This window comes from Musca autumnalis, unplaced genomic scaffold (assembly GCF_047663935.1).
Source record: "Musca autumnalis isolate F117 unplaced genomic scaffold, ASM4766393v1 scaffold_5, whole genome shotgun sequence".
Lineage (NCBI taxonomy): Eukaryota > Metazoa > Arthropoda > Insecta > Diptera > Muscidae > Musca > Musca autumnalis.
The window spans coordinates 115,306,176-115,332,765 of record NW_027412088.1 but is presented as its reverse complement, the minus strand read 5'-3'; the positions used below and the strand labels follow the sequence as shown (position 1 = coordinate 115,332,765).

At 32.3% G+C, this 26,590-nt stretch overlaps 1 protein-coding gene across 7 annotated transcripts in view; it reads right to left on the bottom strand.

Annotated features, from left to right (window-relative positions):
- The window catches only part of dpr12 (defective proboscis extension response 12), a 508,475-nt gene that overhangs the window by 214,286 nt on the left and 267,599 nt on the right, over positions 1-26,590 (bottom strand). For all 7 annotated transcript variants that reach the window (XM_073992337.1, XM_073992340.1, XM_073992338.1 and 4 more), the window contains one exon: positions 18,468-18,512. The gene's annotated coding sequence lies outside the window, so the exon portion shown is untranslated. The remainder of the gene's footprint in view (positions 1-18,467; positions 18,513-26,590) is intronic.

The window sequence follows — 26,590 nt, the reverse complement described above, 5'->3', positions numbered from 1 at the left end:
TGTGTTTTTTCTTTGGTTGTAATTTCAATATTACTCTCTACTTCTTATTTCTATAGCTTATCACAGAAAGCAAATATACTTTCACGATGACTAATTACTTTTCTCGTAGAAGTTTAAGCAAAATACTTCAGGATTTGGATCGAAATTTAGCGAAATAATAGAATAACTCCCAACATTTTTTTTTCAAATTTTTCGTATTTAACCAAAAATATATTTTTGAAATAATTTCCAACAATAAGTTTCCGTTGTTTGTTGTTGCTGTTGTTGTTTTTAACCCATGTACCAAAAATGGCGGATGTGCTCGCCAAAAAAGTTTTTAATTTTTTTTCTATGTAATTGTAAAGGAAATTTGAAATTTACCATATACGCTTTTTGCTAAAAATTGAAAAAAGTTGGAAATAGATAAGTCGACAGCAAAAGCCTCCAACGAAATATGAGGAAACAATTAACTTTCTTCAAAATCGTGGATTTTACGCGATATCTAAAAAATAAAATATGTCAGATCCTTCCTTGGATAAATATAAGCATTTTAAGACAAACGTAAATTGGTCGAGTTTTTGATTAACGTACGAACGTCATTTACATATATAATAAATTCCGATTGTGATCAAACTTTGGCAATCTTAAAATCTAACAAAACTAAACAAAAAAATCTAGCAAAAGAGCGAACAATTGCGGGAACCGAAAAATTTAAGAAACGTCATAAAAACATAGAGTCATACTACATAATAATTCGTGTGTTATAATAGTGCGAACATTGACTTTGCCTCAAGTTAATCTATTTGCCATTCACTCATATACTGCAACTTTTTCCATTCACATTTGTAGTCGGTGATTTGAGAAACAATTCAATTAAAAATTGTCATAGAATTTTAAGATAATTGTCGTAGTACATTTTGTTGCCTCTCCATATTATCTTCGTTAAATGAAATAAGTTTCCTGCTGTTTTCTTTGACTTTGTCCATGTAAGAAGATGTCTGCCGCACGACGCCAGGAACAAAGACAACACTGCCAACGACAACCTTTTGGTCGTGTGCTTGTGATCAGTACTTAACATTTGACACACTGAGTGCAGTTTAATGAAGGCCGGCTGTTTCCAGAAGTACTTTGACTCACTCACGTCCATTTCACAATACAATGACTGCAATTAGAATTTTATAATAATGTCTGGCAAGGATTCTTACTCTGCTCTTTCCGTTTCAATTCACAAGTACAATCTTAGAGTTCTCTTACTGCCTGATGCCTTTTCTCTTCCTCTTTTGCTTTATGCGCAATGAAGGATTCACTATAATGTATGTATAAATGCTTTGAAAAGACTTTCGCTTACAGGGCTGGCACATGACATCGTAGCTTCTGTACGTACATTAACTGTCGGCAAGAATGTTCCTGCTGTGCTATGTGTTATACCGGTATTTATTGGTTTCTGTACGAGTGGGTGCCATTTATTTGCGTGTGTATTTGAAGGTGATTGGTAACGTTTGTGAAATGTGTTCTACATTTGGCTCGTTTGTCAATAAATTTCAGCTTTTGTTACCCAAATTGAACACCTTTTATTAAAATATTATCCTTGCACATTCTCCTGAGTGTGTATGTGTGCCACATTGACTGCACACAAAGAATGCTGTTGTAACATGATGGCACACATCCATAAAAATGCACACCTAGTCGCTTAAGGATATTACAATCTAACAATAATCTTCCAATAAATGTGGGTGTGAATGGGCATGGTTCGTGCTAGTTTGTTCGGTGTTCGTTTGTTTGTTCTAAATCGATTTGTATGAAGACGACAATCGCCAACACATGTTCCTGTTCAGGTAACTCGACAAAGAAACAAGGATCCCTATGCTTGTGTTGTTCATTCATTCTCACAAAATTACACGCTTTCGTTCAGGTAAAGACAATGACGAAAGTAGCAGTGATAGGATACTGAAACGTGCTCTAGTGCAAGTTATCGTTCTTTGCTCTCCTTTACAAGGAGACGGCATTATGTCACGATTCCATACCCACACCTGGTAGCGGGTGCTAAGGTGTTATGGCACGTAACTTACTGTTGTGCAATAACAGTCGATATTTTAGACTTCACTGGCAAATATTTTAAACACATACATGTGCACATTCTATTACAGCCAGCGAAGTATATTTAGTTACATTTAATTTGTAGTTTTATTCGAATGTAATGTGGTTAAGTTGACTTTCGATTTATCAATATGTTGATTTCTAGGCATTGAAAAGACTAAAACCCGAACTTGACTCTCGTTAAGAGTTTCTATGTTACATACAAAACACAATGAGTTTTTCCCTTCCAAAGCTCATATCTCGGTTAATTTTGTCCGAATCGATTTTTGTTTTTTAAAAAAAGCGCCTTTTAACCTTTTAAAAAGCCATAGAAGCCAACCATAGATGACTTTGGGTTTAAAATCGAGTGGTGAAAATGTCTTATTCTTATTTGAAGGCAAAAATATAAAACTCTAAATGTCGAATGAAGCAGTTATTAGTAAACAAGGGGCCGCATTAAAGAACCACTTGATCTCATCAGTTCCCTTGTTTCTTGTTTGTGGATATTCTCCACCGAAGTTATTTTTCAATAACTTCTTCAACAAGAAACAAGGGAACTGATGAGATCCAGTGGCGTGGATCGAAACTATAGTATTCCCTGCCTTACCCCTTGGCGAACAATGCCAAATCTTTTCCACTAATTAACTAGTTGTTTTAAAATATTAAAACAACAACAATGGGATTAAGCCAGACTATTTTGAAAAATCAAAATTGCAAACGCTATCCCAATAAAAAACGCCAAATTTGTTACTTAACAAAAAAATAAAAAGTTTAATTTATTAAAATTTGTGTTGTTGTTTTATTTAAGAATTTATCTTAAACATCATAAAAACTTCTTTATTTTGCGATTTTAAAAATGGTTTGGCAATTATTGTACCAATTAGCAATTATTGGGTATAACTGAATGAAGTTTTTTTGTGTCCGCGATAGAATTAGCCTCCTCTCTCAGCCCATATATACTTTTGTACACGTTCCGTTCCGTCCATTTAACACATTTTTAAAATTATTGAAATTATATGGGTAAAAATGTGGTTTTTACCGTTATACATAGTTTTTTTTAGATAAATTAATTTTTTTTCAAATAACCCACCATACCAGTTAGTGATATTTTTCGAATGTTCGCCATAAGTTTCGAAAACGATATTTGGCAAATGTTTTTTCTTTTGTTCGCCAAAAGTTTGAAAACGTTATAATTTCGAACATTTGACAAATATTTTTTTTTTACAAGAAAAATTGTTTCAAGGAAAAAAATTGTTTCCCATTTGCATTTTTCAAATAATTTCGATATAAATCTATACATATAAAATAGAAAATTTGAGGGTATATTGCAATATCGCCTGAAAGTAAAATAGGCAAAATGAGTTTTTGAAATTCCGCGTCGATCTGGAGATATAGCCTCAGGATCGGAGGTACCTCCAAAAATGTAGATTTTGTATGCTAATATCTAACGAAAATTTGGAATAAGTAACGGAATTTGGTTTAGAAATAAATTTGCCAAACTATATTAAAATCGGTTCAGATTTGGATATAGTTCCCATATATATTTTCGGCCGATTTCGTGTATTTTATGCACCAACCACGCTATGAATGTCCAATTTCCTTGAAATTTGGAATGTGTGACGGAATTTGGTATAGAAATAAGTATGCCATATTATATTGAAATCGGTTCCAATTTGGATAACTCCCATATATATTTTCGGCCGATTTCATGTATTTTATGCACTAAACACGCTATGTATGTCCAATTTCCATGAAATTTCGAATGTGTGACGGAATTCGGTCTAGAAATAAGTATTCCAAATTATATAGAAATCGGTTCAGTTATCGGATATAGCTCCCATATATATTTCGACCGATTTCATGTATTTTATGCACCAAACACGCTATTTTTGTCCAGTTTCAATAAAATTGGGAATGTGTGACGGAATTTGTTAGCCGATTTCATGCAACATACTCTGCACTTAACGGTTAGAGAACGCTTTCTTATATGCTTTATTTGTTCATTAAAGTATTAAAAATTTTAAATTTTTTTAAAAACATTAAAAAAAATTAAAGAAATCAATATTTGATTTTTCAAAATAGTCTGGCTTAATCCCTTTTGTTGTTTTAACAACAAGTTTATTAGTGGAGAGGGTTTGGCATTGTTCGCCAAGGTAAGGCAAGGAAGACTAGTTTCGATCCACGCCACTGGATCTCATCAGTTCCCTTTGTTTCTTGTTTGTGGATATTCTCCACCGAAGTTATTTTTCAATAACTTCTTCAACAAGGAACTTTTTATACCCAAACATCAATCGTCAGCTCGAAGTATAAACGTAAACAAAGAAAAACCTTCAATGAGAAGTTTTTCTTTGGTAACCTAACACAACTCCGACGAAAGTGTTTACGAAACAAAGCAAACCTTCTTCCACTCGTATGTGTCGTTGATTTTTCAACAAATGCACATACCCAAATGCTGTTTGGTAGCTTATATACCAACAACACACAAAACCGTGCCAGTGTTTCTCAAATAGAACATTGGTGGCGTTTATTTAATTGGGATAGCTGTTACAATTTTGATTTTTCAAAATAGTCTGGCTTAATCCCTTTTGTTGTTTTAATATTTAAAACAACAAGTTTATTAGTGGAGAGGGTTTGGCATTGTTCGCCAAGGGGTAAGGCAAGGAAGACTAGTTTCGATCCACGCCACTGGATCTCATCAGTTCCCTTTGTTTCTTGTTTGTGGATATTCTCCACCGAAGTTATTTTTCAATAACTTCTTCAACAAGGAACTTTTTATACCCAAACATCAATCGTCAGCTCGAAGTATAAACGTAAACAAAGAAAAACCTTCAATGAGAAGTTTTTCTTTGGTAACCTAACACAACTCCGACGAAAGTGTTTACGAAACAAAGCAAACCTTCTTCCACTCGTATGTGTCGTTGATTTTTCAACAAATGCACATACCCAAATGCTGTTTGGTAGCTTATATACCAACAACACACAAAACCGTGCCAGTGTTTCTCAAATAGAACATTGGTGGCGTTTATTTAATTGGGATAGCTGTTACAATTTTGATTTTTCAAAATAGTCTGGCTTAATCCCTTTTGTTGTTTTAATATTTAAAACAACAAGTTTATTAGTGGAGAGGGTTTGGCATTGTTCGCCAAGGGGTAAGGCAAGGAAGACTAGTTTCGATCCACGCCACTGGATCTCATCAGTTCCCTTTGTTTCTTGTTTGTGGATATTCTCCACCGAAGTTATTTTTCAATAACTTCTTCAACAAGGAACTTTTTATACCCAAACATCAATCGTCAGCTCGAAGTATAAACGTAAACAAAGAAAAACCTTCAATGAGAAGTTTTTCTTTGGTAACCTAACACAACTCCGACGAAAGTGTTTACGAAACAAAGCAAACCTTCTTCCACTCGTATGTGTCGTTGATTTTTCAACAAATGCACATACCCAAATGCTGTTTGGTAGCTTATATACCAACAACACACAAAACCGTGCCAGTGTTTCTCAAATAGAACATTGGTGGCGTTTATTTAATTGGGATAGCTGTTACAATTTTGATTTTTCAAAATAGTCTGGCTTAATCCCTTTTGTTGTTTTAATATTTAAAACAACAAGTTTATTAGTGGAGAGGGTTTGGCATTGTTCGCCAAGGGGTAAGGCAAGGAAGACTAGTTTCGATCCACGCCACTGGATCTCATCAGTTCCCTTTGTTTCTTGTTTGTGGATATTCTCCACCGAAGTTATTTTTCAATAACTTCTTCAACAAGGAACTTTTTATACCCAAACATCAATCGTCAGCTCGAAGTATAAACGTAAACAAAGAAAAACCTTCAATGAGAAGTTTTTCTTTGGTAACCTAACACAACTCCGACGAAAGTGTTTACGAAACAAAGCAAACCTTCTTCCACTCGTATGTGTCGTTGATTTTTCAACAAATGCACATACCCAAATGCTGTTTGGTAGCTTATATACCAACAACACACAAAACCGTGCCAGTGTTTCTCAAATAGAACATTGGTGGCGTTTATTTAATTGGGATAGCTGTTACAATTTTGATTTTTCAAAATAGTCTGGCTTAATCCCTTTTGTTGTTTTAATATTTAAAACAACAAGTTTATTAGTGGAGAGGGTTTGGATTGTTCGCCAAGGGGTAAGGCAAGGAAGACTAGTTTCGATCCACGCCACTGGATCTCATCAGTTCCCTTTGTTTCTTGTTTGTGGATATTCTCCACCGAAGTTATTTTTCAATAACTTCTTCAACAAGGAACTTTTTATACCCAAACATCAATCGTCAGCTCGAAGTATAAACGTAAACAAAGAAAAACCTTCAATGAGAAGTTTTTCTTTGGCAACCTAACACACACGGAGTTGTGCGGAGTTGTTTTTTTTCCTCTTTTTTTTCTCCCATCGGACGCCTCCCCAGGTGGTGGATAGGGGAATGCTCATCAGATATGGCGGGTACCGCAGAAATAAAATATGCGGGGTGAACCAAAAAAAAAAAAGGAAAAAGGCAGCGTCTGTCCAAGTTTTGGCGGCTGCAAACAGCGTCTGTACTTCATAGGAGCGGCTGAACGAAAGAAGGAAAACTATAAACCCTTTAGAAGGCAACGGGAAACCACTAAAGTAACATCCCTAGAAAAATCATACAAACGCAATGAATACAATAGATAATATACGGCCCTCAGTCTCCGGCAAAACGAGGGTGCTAAGAATCCCCGGAGGTAAAAATAAAACAAAAATAAATATCGGAACATGGAATGTAAGAAGTCTGTACGAACCTGGAAAACTAAACAACACCATAGATGAAATGAAAAGACTGAATATAGATATACTAGGAATCAGTGAAACATGGTGGACCGAAAGTAGCGAATTTAGGTCACAGAATACTAAAATATATCACTCGGGAAACTACGACGACGTTCACAGGAGAGGTGTTGCAATCATTGTGGAAAATAAGATAGCAGACTGCATAAATGGATTTGTCCCACTATCCGATAGAGTAATGATGATAAAAATATGTGCAAAACCACTTAATATGAATATTATCCAAGTCTATGCACCAACGTGTGACTCAAATAACGAGGAAATAGAAAAATTTTACAGCGATGTTGAACAACTCATGAAAATGACAAAACCACATGAAATCACGATTGTTCAAGGAGATTTCAACGCTAAGGTAGGAAATATAGAAACAGTGGATATCACGGGAAAATTTGGACTAGGCACCAGAAATGAAAGAGGGGACAGACTCATACAATTTTGCCAAGAACACAACATGAAAATAGTAAATACTCTATTTTGCCATCACCCAAGACGTCTGTATACATGGCGATCGCCACAAGATAGTACAGAAAATCCAGTTAGAAATCAAATTGACTATATACTAATAAATCGACGCTACTGTTCTTGTGTTGTAACATGCTCCACATATCCCGGAGCGGACCATAATCTTTTATTATGCAAAATGCGAATAAGACTTGGAATGCCAAGAAAAAAGGCTCCAAAAACTAAACTTAATCTAAAAAAACTAGAAGACCCATCAACAAAAGAAAGAGTAAAAGAATTTATAAACACCAATCTTAATAACGTCAACAGACAAGGCACTGAGGAGTTGTGGAATGAAATGAAAACTGTCTTTAAAACAAGCTCAACTATATTAGGGACAAAAACCACCCGAAAAGAAGAACCTTGGATAACAACAGAAATCCTCGAACTTCGCGAAAAGCGAAAAATACACAAAAATACCAACTATGAAATGTATTGGGAAATAAACCAAGAGATTAGAAATGCCACACGAGCTGCAAAGAACGCTCAACTTAACAAACAATGTGAAGAAATCGAAAGGCTACACCGACTACCGAAACCCGATCACGGAAGATGAAGTCAAATCGGCAATTCAGTCAATGAAAGATAAGAAGACCGTCGGCCCTGATGAAATACCCGCAGAGATTTTGAAATTAATAGAGGGAAACAATATACAACTACTGCTGAAACTCTTCAATCACGTTTACGATACAGGACAGTACCCCGACGACTGGTTAAAATCTACATTTATAGCTATACCAAAAAAAGCACATGCACGAAAATGCGGTGATTATAGACTAATTAGTCTAATGAGTCATGCCCTAAAAATATTTATTAAAATACTACATAAAAGAATCTACCCTAAGTGTGAGCCAAATATGGGGAAAACACAATTCGGTTTCAAAGAAGGCATGGGAACGCGAGAGGCACTACTAAGTATCCAAGTCCTTATTCAAAAATGTAGAGATGTTCAAAAAGATATATTCTTATGTTTCGTCGACTACGAAAAAGCTTTCGATACGGTCAGGCATGAAAAAATGATGGATATCTTGATGGATACCGGAATAACAGAAAAGGAAATAAGATGCATAAAAAACCTTTATTGGCAACAAACTGCAAACATTCAAGTTGATTGGAGAAATCACTAATTGGAGAACTCACTGACAATATCCCAATATCCAAAGGCGTTAGACAAGGGTGTATCCTATCACCTCTATTATTTAATTTATACTCCAACAAAATATTTCAAGAAGCAGTTGAAAACGAGCAAATTGGCGTAAGGGTGAATTACTCTGAATTAATAAACAATATACGATACGCCGACGACACAACATTAATTGCCACTAGCCTATATGGTCTACAGAAACTGGTTAACTTGCTTACTCAAAAAAGCGAATTGTACGGTCTTAAGATTAACATTAAGAAAACGAAATATATGGTAATAAGTAGAAAAACTTACCAAAACAACACATCATTGAAAATAAAAAGTGACGAAATAGAACGGGTAAGGAGTTTTAAATATCTTGGGGTCCTTATAAATGACCAATGGGATGCCTCGAGAGAGATAAAATGCCGAATAGAAATAGCTAGGCAATCCTTTTTTAACCATCGCAAAATATTAACAAGTCATGACGTCAACATCACAACAAAAATGCGCTTCATAAAATGCTATGTATGGTCCACTCTACTATATGCTGCCGAGACATGGACAATAAAGTCAATAGACGAACAAAAATTGAACGCATTTGAAATGTGGATTTATCGCAGAACACTGAAAATTCCTTGGACTGACCGAGTATCAAATGAAGAAGTCCTGAGAAGAATGAACACTAAACGACAACTTCTTGATATCATAAAAAGTAGGAAGATATCCTATATGGGACACATAATGAGAAACGAAAAGTATTCTGTTATCCAGAGCATAATTAAATGTCAAATTGAGGGAAAAAGGCCAAGAGGAAGAAGAGAAATATCCTGGATAAAAAACATTTTGGAGTGGACAAATCAACCAAATGAAAGAAGCCTTATCAACGCTGCGAGGAATAGAGAGATCACCATTGCTGAATAATTTACCACAACATATTCATAAACATATATCTATATATACAGCTAAAAATACTTAATTTGTTATTGTATGATCGCCAAAATCCGAATGCGGATCGGCAAATAAAGAAGAAGAATGTTCTATTTGAGAAACACTGGCACGGTTTTGTGTGTTGTTGGTATATAAGCTACCAAACAGCATTTGGGTATGTGCATTTGTTGAAAAATCAACGACACATACGAGTGGAAGAAGGTTTGCTTTGTTTCGTAAACACTTTCGTCGGAGTTGTGTTAGGTTACCAAAGAAAAACTTCTCATTGAAGGTTTTTCTTTGTTTACGTTTATACTTCGAGCTGACGATTGATGTTTGGGTATAAAAAGTTCCTTGTTGAAGAAGTTATTGAAAAATAACTTCGGTGGAGAATATCCACAAACAAGAAACAAAGGGAACTGATGAGATCCAGTGGCGTGGATCGAAACTAGTCTTCCTTGCCTTACCCCTTGGCGAACAATGCCAAACCCTCTCCACTAATAAACTTGTTGTTTTAAATATTAAAACAACAAAAGGGATTAAGCCAGACTATTTTGAAAAATCAAAATTGTAACAGCTATCCCAATTAAATAAACGCCACCAATGTTCTATTTGAGAAACACTGGCACGGTTTTGTGTGTTGTTGGTATATAAGCTACCAAACAGCATTTGGGTATGTGCATTTGTTGAAAAATCAACGACACATACGAGTGGAAGAAGGTTTGCTTTGTTTCGTAAACACTTTCGTCGGAGTTGTGTTAGGTTACCAAAGAAAAACTTCTCATTGAAGGTTTTTCTTTGTTTACGTTTATACTTCGAGCTGACGATTGATGTTTGGGTATAAAAAGTTCCTTGTTGAAGAAGTTATTGAAAAATAACTTCGGTGGAGAATATCCACAAACAAGAAACAAAGGGAACTGATGAGATCCAGTGGCGTGGATCGAAACTAGTCTTCCTTGCCTTACCCCTTGGCGAACAATGCCAAACCCTCTCCACTAATAAACTTGTTGTTTTAAATATTAAAACAACAAAAGGGATTAAGCCAGACTATTTTGAAAAATCAAAATTGTAACAGCTATCCCAATTAAATAAACGCCACCAATGTTCTATTTGAGAAACACTGGCACGGTTTTGTGTGTTGTTGGTATATAAGCTACCAAACAGCATTTGGGTATGTGCATTTGTTGAAAAATCAACGACACATACGAGTGGAAGAAGGTTTGCTTTGTTTCGTAAACACTTTCGTCGGAGTTGTGTTAGGTTACCAAAGAAAAACTTCTCATTGAAGGTTTTTCTTTGTTTACGTTTATACTTCGAGCTGACGATTGATGTTTGGGTATAAAAAGTTCCTTGTTGAAGAAGTTATTGAAAAATAACTTCGGTGGAGAATATCCACAAACAAGAAACAAAGGGAACTGATGAGATCCAGTGGCGTGGATCGAAACTAGTCTTCCTTGCCTTACCCCTTGGCGAACAATGCCAAACCCTCTCCACTAATAAACTTGTTGTTTTAAATATTAAAACAACAAAAGGGATTAAGCCAGACTATTTTGAAAAATCAAAATTGTAACAGCTATCCCAATTAAATAAACGCCACCAATGTTCGAAATCAATATTTTTTATTTTTATAGTTATTCATTGGGGTTTGATCTTTTCAATAGAATGGAACATATAGAAATCACAAAAACACTCATATTTTGAACTTGAATTCGTCTGCAACTACTAGACAGAACGTTTTTGATTCACTGCCAACCTGAACGTGTTATCTGCTGCACAAAAAGAATTATATTTCTATCGGTTTGAAAGTTACCAGGAAAAAAGCGATTCTGAACCACTGTGCATCCGTGTTGGCTAAAAGTTTAAATGCAATTACTAGAAAATTGAGTAAATCTAATTCCCTAATAATTGCATTTAAACAACATTTACCCAAACCTCGATGTATCAAAAAATCATTGTTTTTTATCTCTCCCGAAATATTTTATTTAGGATACTAGGTTGAGAAAGTATGGCATGTATATATATTAATATAAGTCTCTATTAGATAACACAATTCTTAATATGTACATAAATAAATTTATCTGACTGTAAACTCATATGTATATTTTATTGAATGAAATTACTTGGTTATACATATTATACACATATGGTTATATAACATGCAGAATTCATTTGAAGGCTTTATTTCCTCTTTACTGATTTTATTGCCATAATTAAAAAGAAATCACACAATTCATCATTTAAATTAAATATAAAATAAATTGACAAATTATTAACGAAATGAGAAGTAACAGAAGTATAATTGCTTTTTGTATAAGTGAACCTGCATATATGTATGTGCATGTATATATGTATGGACATATAAAAATTAAAACATTTCTTTAAAGTCATTTGTAAAGCAAAATCAAAACGCAGACATTTTTACGTGGATATATGTATGTATGTATGCAAGTGTTTCGGCAAATATGTTTAGCAGAAAGTATGGTGGCTCACTTTCTGCTCAACATATTTGCCATGTTCAAAAATTTAAAATTAATAAATACTTTTGTTATATTTGCCCTGCCGACCAGAATAGTCGCTATTGAATTATTTTTGTCGGTAAAACTCAGAAAAATATTTATTTGTTGACTATTTTTGCTAACTAAGATTTGCTCTTCCGTTCGTGATTCAAAGAATTTTTTGAAATCATATAGCTATGAGATTTTCTCAGTTGACACCAACAATATATATCAAAATCGACAACTTATTCTTCATTGAAGATGAAAACTGAAAAGCGCCCTTCTGAGTTGTTGGGAAATATCAAAAATTTGAAATGTTGACTTTTGTATTCAATAACTGCTGTGTTCAGAACCTGCAAGAAGCTACTACTTTTTACTACGATAAGATTTATTAGTAGATTCTGGAACAGACCAAATATGTACCTATTTGAATATTGTATTCACATTGTAAAAACGAATCAGCTCTAATTTGCAATTTGTGTATAATTTGGTACAAAAAATTACTTTCTCTTTTCCTGAAAATATGTTACCTAAGTTTATTCCATTCAAATAGTATTATAAAAAATACCCTTCAAGTTATTTATTCTATTATTTGAACTTTACATTGAAGTTAAATTTTCTTTCACAATTAACCCAACAACCAGCAAGGGATTATAACACACAACCAAACGGCCGAGTCAGATTGTTGTTAAGTTGTTTTGTTTTTTTTTTTTCAAGTTCAGCAGCTACTTAGTTCGAAATCCAGCATATCCTTTAAAGTATTTTAATGACTTTAAGCAACAAAGAACAATGGTTCTTTTAATTTTACGCGTGTGTCTCTTTTCAAAATGTATAAAACACTGATAACGCGCAAAGAAACAGTCAAAATAGGATAGATCTTTTTATGACTTTTATAACATAATTATTAAAATTTTAATTAAAAATATTTTTTGCTGTTGTTGAAGGGTTTCCCGGGTCTGTTTTACGCTTTTTCAGTTCTTAAGCCAAACGAAAGGAAATAAAATATGAGAAAAAAACAAGGCAAACCCCTATTTCCTGAATTATGATCTACATCGCAACCACCGTAACCAACAAAAGTAAGAAACATCCTGATGTTGCAGTAAACCTGTCGCCATTGAAATTTCGTTCTGTCTGTTATTTTCCTCCCTTCTCATAATAACATAAACATGACCTGTCAAGAAAGCTGCTAAATGAATATTCCCATTGTAACACGCACACACACACTGTAGGAACTATGTACATAAAGAAACTTAAGACTTCGGAATAAAGATATAAAAGTCTAGTATATCCTCGCGCTGTGAAATAATTAAGGAACATTGAAACTGAAGATAGAAATAAGCTTCGTAAATAAGGTTTATTACGAAAAAATGTCTTCGCAGCCACGGAAGTCATATAGCATTTTGAAAGTACCAGCAATCTTTGGTAATGTAATGGAGGAATGGAGCTTATTTGATTTTTTGGTCGCTTAAAAGTTTTCTAGTTTAATTTATTTGATTTACTTTCTAAGAATGAGATACAACTTCGCATTGTATATAATTCAGATTAAAAGTTAATTTTTAAATTAGAACAATCAAATATCCAAAAATATTTAATTTTTAGAAATCTACACATATGGTTGTCATTAAATATGTTACTTCTTTGTATCAAAAAACCAATCATGTATGAGATTAACTTTAAATGTAAAGTAAATTATCAGAAAACCCCATAATCCACTCAAACTTGTGGTTTGTATGCATAATAACCCTCTTTAATGTCTTGTACTAAGACGAATAAATGTTGTTGTATACAAGAGGAAATCTACAAACACGTACATACGTGCATATGTATGTATGCAAAGAGACGAAAATGAATGTTTGTCTAATGTGTAATCAGAATAGGTACAGCCCTCATAGGCTTTTTGGCGCAAATATGGTATGTGGGTGAGGCTTCTTATAAATACAATTTGTTGGCGCACTAGAAAAACGAGGTGGTATTATTGGCGGGCGACATGAGCTTTGTCGACTGTGATGATGTTTTTGCCTCTCCACATAGCTTAGGAGTGATTTGCCGTAAGAACATTGACACAACGACAGAAATGTACCGCAAATAGGCAAATCTCTTCTTGATATGTTCGCTGATGTTGGCGTCGTGGCAACGCTTTGCTTGCTTTGTTGTACTATTTACGTAAATTTAAATAATTTAAGAAAATTATAACGCACATGGTTTTACTGGAGCATCAAATCCTTACCAGATTAAAAAATAATGACAACATTTTTTAGCGGTTATTTATTCAACGCAAGCATATAGCCACATACACCCGCAGACACAAATAAAGCTTAACATCTTAAAAGCATTTGTAAGAACAAACGCTGACAGAAATATTCGAATGAAATCATTTTTGGAAGATTTAATTTTAGCCTTTAAATATTTAACTGTAGTTTGTTATTATGAAATCTAGTTCCCAGTGAGTGCAAACATTCAAAAAATCACAAAAAAATCATTGCAACTTAATACAAAGAGTTTTAAAAGTATCGATGACTGACTTATCGATAGATGTACATTTTTATTAGCTAATTGCTCCGATATGTAACGAAAGTCGTTGGTAATTTAAATACAAAATTTAACTGGTAAATAGTCTCGAAGTTCAACCTAAGCTTTAAAATACAAAAATATATATGGGGATTTCTGAGTGAAATCGGACACTTGTTCAAGAAGTGTTTTTGATTTCTATTATTTGTTGGTGAGTTGATGCTGCTCATCAACAAAAAAAAAAAAAAAATCAGTATATTTTCAGATTTTTTTTGACTAATGGTTCCGGATATATAGCGCCTTGAAAAAGTCAAATTCTGTAAAAACTATAGTCATAACATCAGTAATATGTAGACATCGGATTTTAGCATGTTTTTTATTTCTTATCCGATTGGACTCAAATTTTGGATCTAGGCGTTTTGAGGGTCAAATTTTCGATATTTGGGGTCATATCAAAAATATGCAAAAAATATGCAAAAAATATGCAAAATATATGCAAAAAATATGCAAAATATATGCAAAAAATATGCAAAATATGCAAAAAATATGCTAAATATGCAAGTGTTTTTTTGACAAAAATCGTCAATTAAATTTGGAAAATCATCAAAAAAGCACTCTAAATTAAGTTTTTTTGACGCTTAACATAGCTTTTTGATGATTATTATGTTATTGAGACTCTCCAGATATTCCGCCACAGCAATAAATCTAGACTAACAAGACTTAAATCAGTTTTCACAAGGTGAGAAAATGTCAAATAACCCAGCATTCCTATTACAACATAATTGGCTTCCTATACAAATGTAGATAGATAATGGAAAAATTTCAAAAACTCAATCAGAAATGTCAAAATCAACATGTCCAAATATGGTGATAGTTTCTAATCGGCCAAAATTGTCTAGCAGAAAAACAAAGGAGCTAGAGTTATTTTTGTTTAGATAAAAGCGCAATTTTTTCTAGTTTTTGGAAAAAGGGTTCGCTTTTTAGCGCAAAATGGGAAAAAGTACTAAAGTACCATTTACGATTCCAGGTTCCGGAATATAACTATAATTAGAAGTACATATACGTTTTGAATATCCACATATTAGATTTGAATATATTTTATAGTGTTTAGTCCTATATTTGTGGTCAAAAAATTTCTTTGGAAAATGGTCTAACTGCCGCTTTAGTATTGATGACATGGTTTTAGCTTAATGCACTAAAAATACTTAATTTTATATGTATATTGTAAGCATACAACCGCTTAATGCAGAATTGGGAAATGTTCACTCCTCGGCGAAAAGTAATGCATTATTTTTAGATTCACTTTTGGCAGTTTTGTTGAGATGTATATTATTTTATTGTTGTAAAATAATTTCAGCTAAATCTCAAATTTCAAATTTTTAAAAACAACAAGTTTTATTTAAAGTGGGATGTAGTTAAAATTGATGCGAAGAACACCAAATGATTAGTGCAAAATGACATCACTCAGAAAAACCACACAATAGCGTGGTAGTGGTAAAATAAGTCAAACCCTTGGAATTATCTTTAACATGGCAAAACCACTCACATATTTCTGCTAGAAAAGCATTTGGAATGCTAAAAAAATATAGTTCTTTCATTCCTGCTACAGGGAAACAATTTTGATTACACAGTCGAAAAGAAAATATACAATTAATTAACTTATACCTGACCGTGTATTCGATAATTTGAACTAATTATTACAAATGTTTCGAATTTGGACAGTTGTTTAATGGAGGAGTTGCTGTAAAAATTGTTTCAGCAACATTTAGAAAAAATTATCGGGTAAAAGGATATAACACCTTTTATAACACATTGGCCTTGTTGTCTAGGATATAAATAAATATATTAAGTTGCCAAAGGCACTATACACCTAAAAGGCAAAGATTTCAAGGAATCTTAATTTTCAAAAAAAAATGAAATTTCACACTTGTCCCGTGTTTTGCTTACATTTTACTAAAAACATATAACATATAAAAACATATACAGGGCAATCATGAATATTTCCCTCCGAATTTTCCGCACGGAAAAACGTCATATTTCTGGCTCTACTTTCACAATCTGATTTGCGTTTTCTTAAATTTGGGAAAATTGAGTCTTGTTGCATGGAAATGTGGTAAAAGTAAGGAAAGGAACAAATACGGGCAATGCCAATAAAAATGTCTGGGTTTTCGTATAGAAAAATCTCACTATTTTTAACACTTAGAGCACGTAGAGTATTATATAACTACCACGAGTTATTTAATCATAGAAAATAATTTATTTTCTTTACTATTCGTTAATCCGGACAATTTGATAATTCGGACACCGCCGAAACCTGTGGTGTAGGGATTATCGAGATTGTACTGTATATATGGGTGCAATATCCAAATCTAAATCGATTTTTACCAAAATAAACAGGGATCGCCCTATGGCCAAAAAATCTCCAATTTTTATGCGATTTGGTATATAAATGTTACCTGTACTTTGTTTTCAGAAAGACCTGGCCAGATGGGTAAATGCGAATCTATGCAGATCATCAAAAGGAACTGTGGGTCTATTTCGTTTCCTTTTGCATGTTGCAAACTCATTCACTAAGACATAATACCCTTAGGGTATTAAAATATAGTTATCAGTGCAATAATGAATAAAAATTCCGTGCATAATTTGTTTCCTTTCCCAAATTTCACAATTTTTTCCATATTTATGCCCAAAAAGGGAATATTTTTGTCGATTCGACTAGAATATGCCATCATGAAGCGAATCTAGTAGCTTTCAATTTTTAACAAATTTTGATTTTAAAAGAGTTTCACTTTCTAAAATTATTTCCCGTGCGGAAAATTCGGAGGGAAATATTCATGATTGCCCTGTATATGTTTTTATATGTTATATGTTTTTAGTAAAATATGATAGATTTTATGTAATATTCAATATTGTCTTAGTGTTAATTTCTACCTCATTTGTTATTCTGTCACACAATTTCGCCGAGCAAAAACTATCAACATATTTGGATACGTTCATTTTGACATTTCTGATTGAGTTTTTGAACAAATTTGTATTAGAAAGCAACTTATGTTGTAATAAGAAGGCTGGGTTATAGGAAATTTTCTAAGTCTTTTAGTCCAGATTTATTGCTGTGACGGAATAATAAATAATAACATAATTATCTGCTAAGAAATCGACGTTTAACGACAATAAACTTAATTTAGAACACTTTTTGATGACTTTCCAAATTTAATTTGACGATTTTCGTCAAAAAAATTAGTTGCATATTTTGCATATTTTTTGCATATTTTGCATATTTTTTGCATATTTTGCATATTTTTTGCATATTTTGCATATTTTGTGCATATGCAAAATATGCAAATATGCAAAAAAATAAAAAATATGAGCCTGTCATTGCATTCAGTTTTCTTCAAAACGAATTTTGGTCCAATCAGAATTTTCGTATCTTTATTAATAAAAAATATGCAAATATGCAAAATCCGATGTCTAGTAATATGTATTGGTCCAAATAAAAAAATCATTTATTGTATTTTTTGTTGTTTTATCAGCTATGTAATAAAAATAGAGAAAAAATTGCTGAGTGGTCGTGGATGCAATTTTCGCGATTCAAAATTTAAAATCAATTTTTAGCAATGATTGTAATTTTAATTTTTTTATATTAAATTACAAATAATTACAAAAATTTTAAGTACTATTTGGTAGTGGACTCGAATGACTACTATCTTTTCTTAATGTTTTAAAATAGACCTTTTGCTATAACTTTTGAAAAGTTCAAACTCATTTTCGACTTAGGACACTCTTTGAGCAACTCTATAAAAATTCCAAATCATCAAGCATATTAAATCAAGTCTAACGATGGATATTCCAAAACATTGTGCAACAAAGTTTTTCCTATGATTGACAATTCAATAACCTCGGTTATGATATCGGAATATGCGGTTCAAAATTTAGATAATCGATTCTATCCCCGAAGAAAATATGTTTTTAACGTGTTCAGCACAACCAGAGCTTTTATTGTATGTATTCCATCAATCAAAAATTTAGTGTTTATTTACCTGTTAGATATGTCCAAGAAGATCGCAAACTTGTTACATGTTTATCTAAAATATAAAAAGAAAAATTAATTACACAATAGTTCGAAAAAGGGATAAAAAATTCAAAGTTGCTGCGCCGTTCTATGCAAAATTTTAACTGGGTGTCTTACAAGCATTATATTAACGAACTTGTCCAAATACTTCGATTAATTTAGTTCCTCAACCTATTAATATAATAAAGGGAGGGTTTACTAGGAATAATATTTCAATGTTTTGCAAATATAAGTACGCAGCCCTGAAATCAAAATTTAAGATTATATTTGAGACAAAAGTTCTGTTTGTGTATTAGGGCATTCATAAATTAATATCGGGTGATTAGAAACAAAATATGTTGTTGATAAAAACAGGAATTTAATGCATCAACCTCGTGTGTTGGGTAATAGGGCGGCTGAAGAATTTTGCATATGCATATTTTATACTCTAGACCAGAGCTGCGCTCCTTTGCAAAGGTAGTATACTCAACGATCCCACTGAGTTGTCTTTGCAGTTTCTTTTCTACCTCACGTACCCTATGCGTGAACAAAAACAAACAAAAAACATCATTTGGTTGTTGCTTTTTTCACTCATACATTCGTTTTATTTGTATTCCTATGGTCAGCGCTGCTCTAGACTCATATTTACTTGCTTTAGCGATAAACTGTATATTACTTTAACCACATGAACTTTGCATAGGTACGTGGGGAATATATGTACATACATATATATATATATTGGACATATTTTTCCAACAAATTATGTATGTCCGTACCGATAATTAATTATTCACTTTTGTGTTATAATAAAATTCCAGTGTTAATGTTTTCTTCGAAATTCTCCGTTAAGAATTTTCGAAAACATTTTGAAATCATTATTTTTGCGGGCCAAAGTATTTTTTTCGAAATTTGTATAACACGTACATATATAGAAACAAAATTAATTTAATAATCTGTACCTACACGTGTACAGATAAACGTCAATTAAGTTTATTATTTTCTACTTGATTTCTTTATTTCTTAGAAAATCCTTCCATCCTTCGTCACATAGGGAGTTAGGTACTTTTTGTTGTAATATAATGAAATACTTCTTGGCATATTTGTGTTTTTGACGTTTGAACCTCTTTAGAAGAATTCACCAAAACCCAGCAGAAGAAGTGAAAATGGAAGTGAGTAAGGACAAAAGATAAAAAGAGAATAATAATAAAATTAAATAATGACAAGGACTGCCATAAACTGGGAAGTCTTCGTCCTAGCACTGACAAAGGAGAATAGTAAGCATATGCTACATTCAAATTCTTATTATGGCGTTGTGGGGAAAATGGGCAAATGCCGAATAATATCCACTTAATAATGCTGTAAATAAGGACTATGGAAAATTATATGCTAATAACGTGTTCCAGTATCAGCCTCCTTTTGCAAGTAGTGTGTATTAAAATTGAATACGCGCTAAGAATAATCATTTGGTCGTCCATATGGACGACCAATTATATGTGGTGTTAGACATTCCACACACACAAAACATATTCATGCTAACGCAATAAACATTTTCTGGAATTCAAAACGAAGGCACAAGTTACATCCTGGTTTTGTTGAAAATATAAGAACAATTAATTTGCACAAGCTTAAAGTTATTTAATATGACACTTTTATTTAAAGAATGTTTTTGTTTAAAAAATATTTGAATCAATTGTATTATGGTTTTGAACATTTTCGTATTAGCTTTATTATTAAATTTGCAAACTCACAAAGGAAATATTATATTTGTAATGGATTATTTTGAAAATTTTATTGTTGAAAATCAAGTCGTGTTGTTATATTTTAAATAAATTAATTGATTTTTTTTTTCAAAATATTATGGATTAATTTAATTTTTGTCGTTTTAATATTTTATTAAAATTGTTTAATTTTTTTATTTTAAAGTATCATATAGCAAAGAATATGTGGTAAAATATTCAAATCGATCGGAACAATATTGCCCGAGATATCTGCCTTGGAAGGGAAATGACAGTTTGAAATCGATACAAACTCTGACTCGAAAACTAATGAAGTGATCATCAAAAACACGTCCTCCAAAGATTGATCTATTTTTCAAATTTTTGTTTGTCTATAAACCATAAAACTTCATTTTCAAAGCACAAACTTGTAACTTTTATTTTTCTGTCACAATTTCCGTAAAACCTAATATTTAAAAAAATCTACGTAATCCCGATTTAATAAAAACTGGGTTTCATAGACTACCATTTGTCACAAAACTACGAAATAGTTTTCAACAAAAAAATTCAGAACGTATATTAAGATGAGCTCTTTCAGATGAAGAAAAAATCTACTAAACAAGTTTTGTAGTTTTTTTTTTTTTTTTTTTTTTGCTTAAAGCAACTTATTTATTACTGAAGAATATTTGGCATTGGTCACCATGGATAAGGCAGTGAAGACTAGAGTTTCGGACTAAACCACAGATCTTCATCAGTTCCCTTGTTTTTTTGTTTACGGATATAACAAGTTTTTTTTTTGTAATAGTTATCCCAATATAACGCCACCAATTTTAGATACAAAAGCTACCAACTAATTTAACTCAATGTAATTGTAATTCAGAAATTCCATTTGAAGTTCAGATATTTTATTTATAATTCAGAAATTCCAAATGCAATTCAGATATTTTATTTGTAATTTAGATATTCCATTGAAAATTCAGAAATTCCATTTGAAATTCAGATAATTCATTTTAATTTCAGAAAATTTTAATTGAAATTCAGAAATTCGATTTGAAATCCGGAATTTCCGTTTGAAATTACGATATTCCATTACAAATTCAGAATATATCATTCGAATTTCAGATTTTCCATTTGATATTCAGAATATTATAATTGTAATTTAGATATTCCATTTGAAATTCAGAAATTCCATTTGAAATTGAGGTAATACATTTTAATTTCAGAAAATTTCAATTTAAATTCAGAAATTTGAAATTCAGAATTTTTTATTTGAAATTCAGAATATCACTATGCAACACTGAAAATGCAAACAACTTCTAGTATGCATTTTTTGAAAGTATATATTTAGACTACAAAAACCCTAGTAGGGTTTTGTCCTGTCAGATCCAATTCGGATTTTATGGCCTCATCTAAACCGGGCTAAATCTACCCTTTTTTGCATTTATCAGGCCTTTATCTCAGAAACGAATAGGAATTTGGCCTTGCTGTCTATAGCAATATTGTAGCCCTAAACTAGTAGAACTTATCTTTTGAAAAAACCACATAAGAAAAACTACATCTAGGGCATCAAAATCTATAAAATATAGAAAATTTTACATAATTGCTGAAATTCTGGTCAGTATTGTCTAAACTATTGGGAGTTGAACCAAGTAACCTATTGCGAAAATCATCCAAATAAAGTTCTCAACAATTCTTTAGAACATTTTGAAACCCTAAAATGCTTACTTCATGTTGTTTCAGCGGTATTTTGCATCATATCTTTTACAACTCCGCCGCATGTCGGATTTCACTGCATTATTGACATTTTTATTAAATCGTTGTTGAAAAATTTACTGAAAACAACGGCATAGAAGCATTTTACAACAATGACGTGTTCTAAAGAGTTGTGTATTACATTCCAGGGAATATTTTTCCAAAAGAAAATATTCAGAAAAAATTAACGGTTTTGCAGATACGGTGCGAAATGTATAACAATTGTGGAATTTTTGCATATATTTTGAAATTTGAGGCAATAAATGTAGTTTATCGAGTTCATTATTTCTTATCTACAAATTTGCTTCAGAGGTCAGAAGAAAATTCGCATTGGTTTCAGAGATATAGCCCCGAATTTCTTTAAAAACTCAATATTTAACGATGTTTAGATGGGGCCATAAAATCCGAGCTGGATCTGACACAACAAAACCCAACTAGGATTTCTTGTCGTTTGGGTCTGTACTTTCAAAAAATCCTCAGTTCGAATTGTTTGCACAAGATCACCCTCAAAATGTTGTTGTTGTATTACAATTGAAATTAAGAAAATATTTATGAAAACATATTTGTACTGTAATGTAATCTATCGTTCCACTGGTATATCTTCCAGAGATAGGTCTTTTTCGTGGAGTGTTGAAGAGTGTTGAATGGCTCGACTGAAGTCACCAACACTAATATTCAACAGAACTTCGGCTATGACAGACTCCAAATACTGCAACCTCTGCAGACTGATGTTTGGTGGTGTCACAGTTGGAGTACCCAAATGACCTTTCACATAAGTTTTAATTTTACCGTATATATTTTTACTTGGATATAATTGGGGCGAATACGGCGCTAATCGTAAAAGATACGCGGAGGATTGCAAAGATACTTCTTCCAATCCATTGTGACATGGAGCGTTATCTATCCCATTTCCTCCCATTTGAATAAAACCGACCGGACCCACTCTTTTGCATCATTTCCTCTGAAAGCACCCCGCAGCCAATACTTTATTATGATGTCACTCGTGCATATAGCTCCAATAAGATGCACACTCGGACCTCTGTACGGTGGGAGAATTCGCACTGCCCTAGTACCAGTGCGAGACTATCCGTGGCTCCTTTTGCAAACAAGGTTAAAATTGGTTTCATCCATAAAGAACCTGCTTTCCCTCTATTATAAATTCAGTTAGTTTTTGCGCATATTCCGAACATCTTTGCTTATTTTGCGGGGAATACATAACTTCAGTTTGACGATGGATCCGGGTTGGATCGATGGATGGTATTAGAAATTGTGGAAATCGCGACTACCTTTTAAAAGGCATTAAATATTTTTTCTTTAATTGATTTTAAGATGACACACGGATAATCGTCAATATATTTGATTATCTCATCCACTTCTCCTTCTGATAGAATATGTGGTTTTCTACCACCACGCGTTTTCGGTTCTTCAAATTGCTGGTTTACCCAAGTAAATGCTGTTTTGTATGGGATGTCAAGAGATGCTGCTAGATCTGTCCAATCAGTCCCTTGGTTTGCGGTCTCAATTATCCGTACTTTATCTTGCTCCGAGTGTCTCTTGTATGTTCTGCTTCTGTTTCTATGTGTTAATATCCATATATACTTTTCTATTATTTATTTTATAAAATGTGTTACCTTCAATGGATCCTCTGCATAATGGACATACCTCTCCTATGTTATCCATACATTTCGCATGGAACAAATGTCTGCATGGTATTACCCTTTGCACCACTCCTCTTGTCATTTTCGAAACGCAGATAACACTGTTTACTTTGAGTTCCATTTTACACAATCACTCGTTAGAAGTCTAAAAACCCTATGGACACTATGTTTATTTTACGAATTATGTGAAGTGAATTTAAATGTGTTAGAAATATTCTGAGTTATAAACGAAATTTTCTGAATTTTCAATTGAAATATTCTGAATTTTAAATGAAATATCTGAATTTCAAATGGAATTTCTGAATTTCAAATGGAAATTCTGAAATACAAATGATATGTTCTGAATTTGAAATGAAATTTCTGAATTTCAAATGCAATTTATGAATTTCAAACGGAATTTCTGAATTTCAAATGAAATTTTCTGAAATTAAAATTAATTATCTGAATTTCAAATGGAAATTCTGAAATTCAAATGTTTTATATATTATATTCTGAATTTGAAATGGAATATCTGAATTTCAAATGGAATTTCTGAATTACAAATGGAAATTCTGAATTTCAAATGGAATTTCTTAATTTCAATTGAAATTTTCTGAAATCAAAATGAATCTGAATTTCAAATGGAATGTCTGAATTATTATAAAAATATCTGAATTTCAAACGGAATTTCTGAATTACAAATATAATTTCTGAATTACAAATAAAATATCTGAATTTCAGTCTAGTGTGGACCGGGACTTGTCTGAGGAATATACGGAAATTATTTGAGAAGCAACGCATCTAAAAATCTGAAAAAACCAAATTTTTTGTTTACTATTTAATTGTTATGACATTATTTGCAAACCAAATCACGAGTGTCCTGCAGAAAGAGGTCACTGACATTTTTTCAAGATTAAAAAATTCATATTACAATTTCCTCTTAATCAAATAACATAATAAAGGCGCGCTAATTATTCAATAAAATACTCGGTGGTTCCTTTCCTTAACTATCAACTACCCATTTTCATGGAGTATAAGAAAAAGCAAGATTCAACAAGCCAAATAATGAACATTTGAATTTTGATATTTTTTGTTCTGCTAATTCAGCAGAATATTTCCTATTACAATGCTTATATACACGATAAAAAGGAACGTTTGTTCTGTTTGTTACAAATAAGACAGACAATGAAAAAAAAAACAAATATTTTTCTATCATTTCCACCCAATAAAAACACCAGCTATCGTGGATATTAGATTGTAATAAATGAATCTTTAGTTGATGATTATGATAATGACCTAGAATATTAAGTATGTATTTGTCCATTTCTTATCTAATCCAAGAAACGTCTAAAATGGCCAAACGATACAAATCTCTGGTGGCCAATCCCAATGGTGTATAATTGTAATTTAAAGAAAATATTTGGTCTATTAAACAACGTTCCTATCTGAGACAGTTTACATACAAATGAATAAATGGAAACGACTATAACGAAAAGTATACTTGTGTGTGTGTGTACATATAGTTTTCTTGAAAAACGAACTGACCACGAGAAGCATTTAGGCTTACCATTTCAGAAATAATGAAAATATGTTAAAACTTATGGCAATAGATACTGGCCAGCATCTATGGAGCATAACTACACCCGAAGCCAAAAGTGTACCCTTTTCAAATTAATGATACCAAATGTTCATAAACTAAATCGTTATGACATTAAAATGGATTTCAAAGATACGGCACGGTTATATTTTCAGAGAAAAGGCAAAAAAAAATAAAATAAATAAAAACTAAGGCAGACGAAAATGATGCCATAAAATGTAAACATCCCTTTTTGAAATAATATGAGTTTACTGAAAAAGTAACAAAAATATATATTTTTTATTTTCTGACCTAAGGCAGTTAAAAATTTAGATTTTTTGTCTTAACTGTTAGGAAAATTAATATTATTTTCAAACCATATATGTATACTGAAAAATAATACAAAAAACCTTTATTTTTTTTATTGTGAACGAATCAATTTTAACGCTTCTTTGACCCGGAAGTACGGACTCGCGAGCCGAATTAAATCGAACCCAGCAAGTGGTTGCATATTAAGGTTAATTTAACTGGGTTTGTCCGATGATACAATAGAGCTGGCAAACTATTGATATTCCCTACATTAGATATTTTCGATATTTCATTTCATCGATTGCTATAGATATTATCGTTAATTTGTCATCACCATTAATTTGGAAATGAAAATGGCGGAAATGTCTATGCTTTTGAGGTTTGCACAAGTAGTTCACAGAAATATAAAGGAGGAACATTTTTTTTATTTAATGAAAATATCCAAAAATACATATTACTTTTCCGACAAATTTGTACGTGTAACTACGGATTTACTTTCTCACATCCACAAAGCCGAAAAACCTGAGTAATTTCTATTCATTTCAATAGATTTTAGGTTAGGGATTTTTAATCCGATAATATCGATAGAAAAAATTTCGATATTGAATTTTTAAAAAATTATCGATATTATCGATAGCGCCATCGATTTTTTTGTCAGCTCTATGATGGATGTATATGGCTTATAAGCATAAATTTCAAAATTTCGATTTGCTGAAGATTCTATCGATTACAACTTCCGAAACTATTTATAGTCTAACCCCCATTATTATAAGTCTTCTTTTGGTATAGTTTGGATTTACCGAACAGATTTATAGTGTTCCGGTTAACTTAAAGTTGAAAGTGATGATTGAAATTCACGGAGGAGCTTCTTGGCATTAACTATCAATGTAAAAATTATATTTTTAATGTCTCCAAATTAGTTTATTTTGCGTTTTCAAATCCGTCAGATAGTAAAAGAACACATATAATAATGGACCTTAGTAATTTTAAAAAAAGATAACACTGTACAACAAAATCGAACTTTTTTTAAATTACAAGAAACCCCGCACAGATTATGAAAGAGGACCGAAAAAAAGAAGACACGTGTATCGGCGTTTTGATTACGTCGGGAAGTAACTTAAAT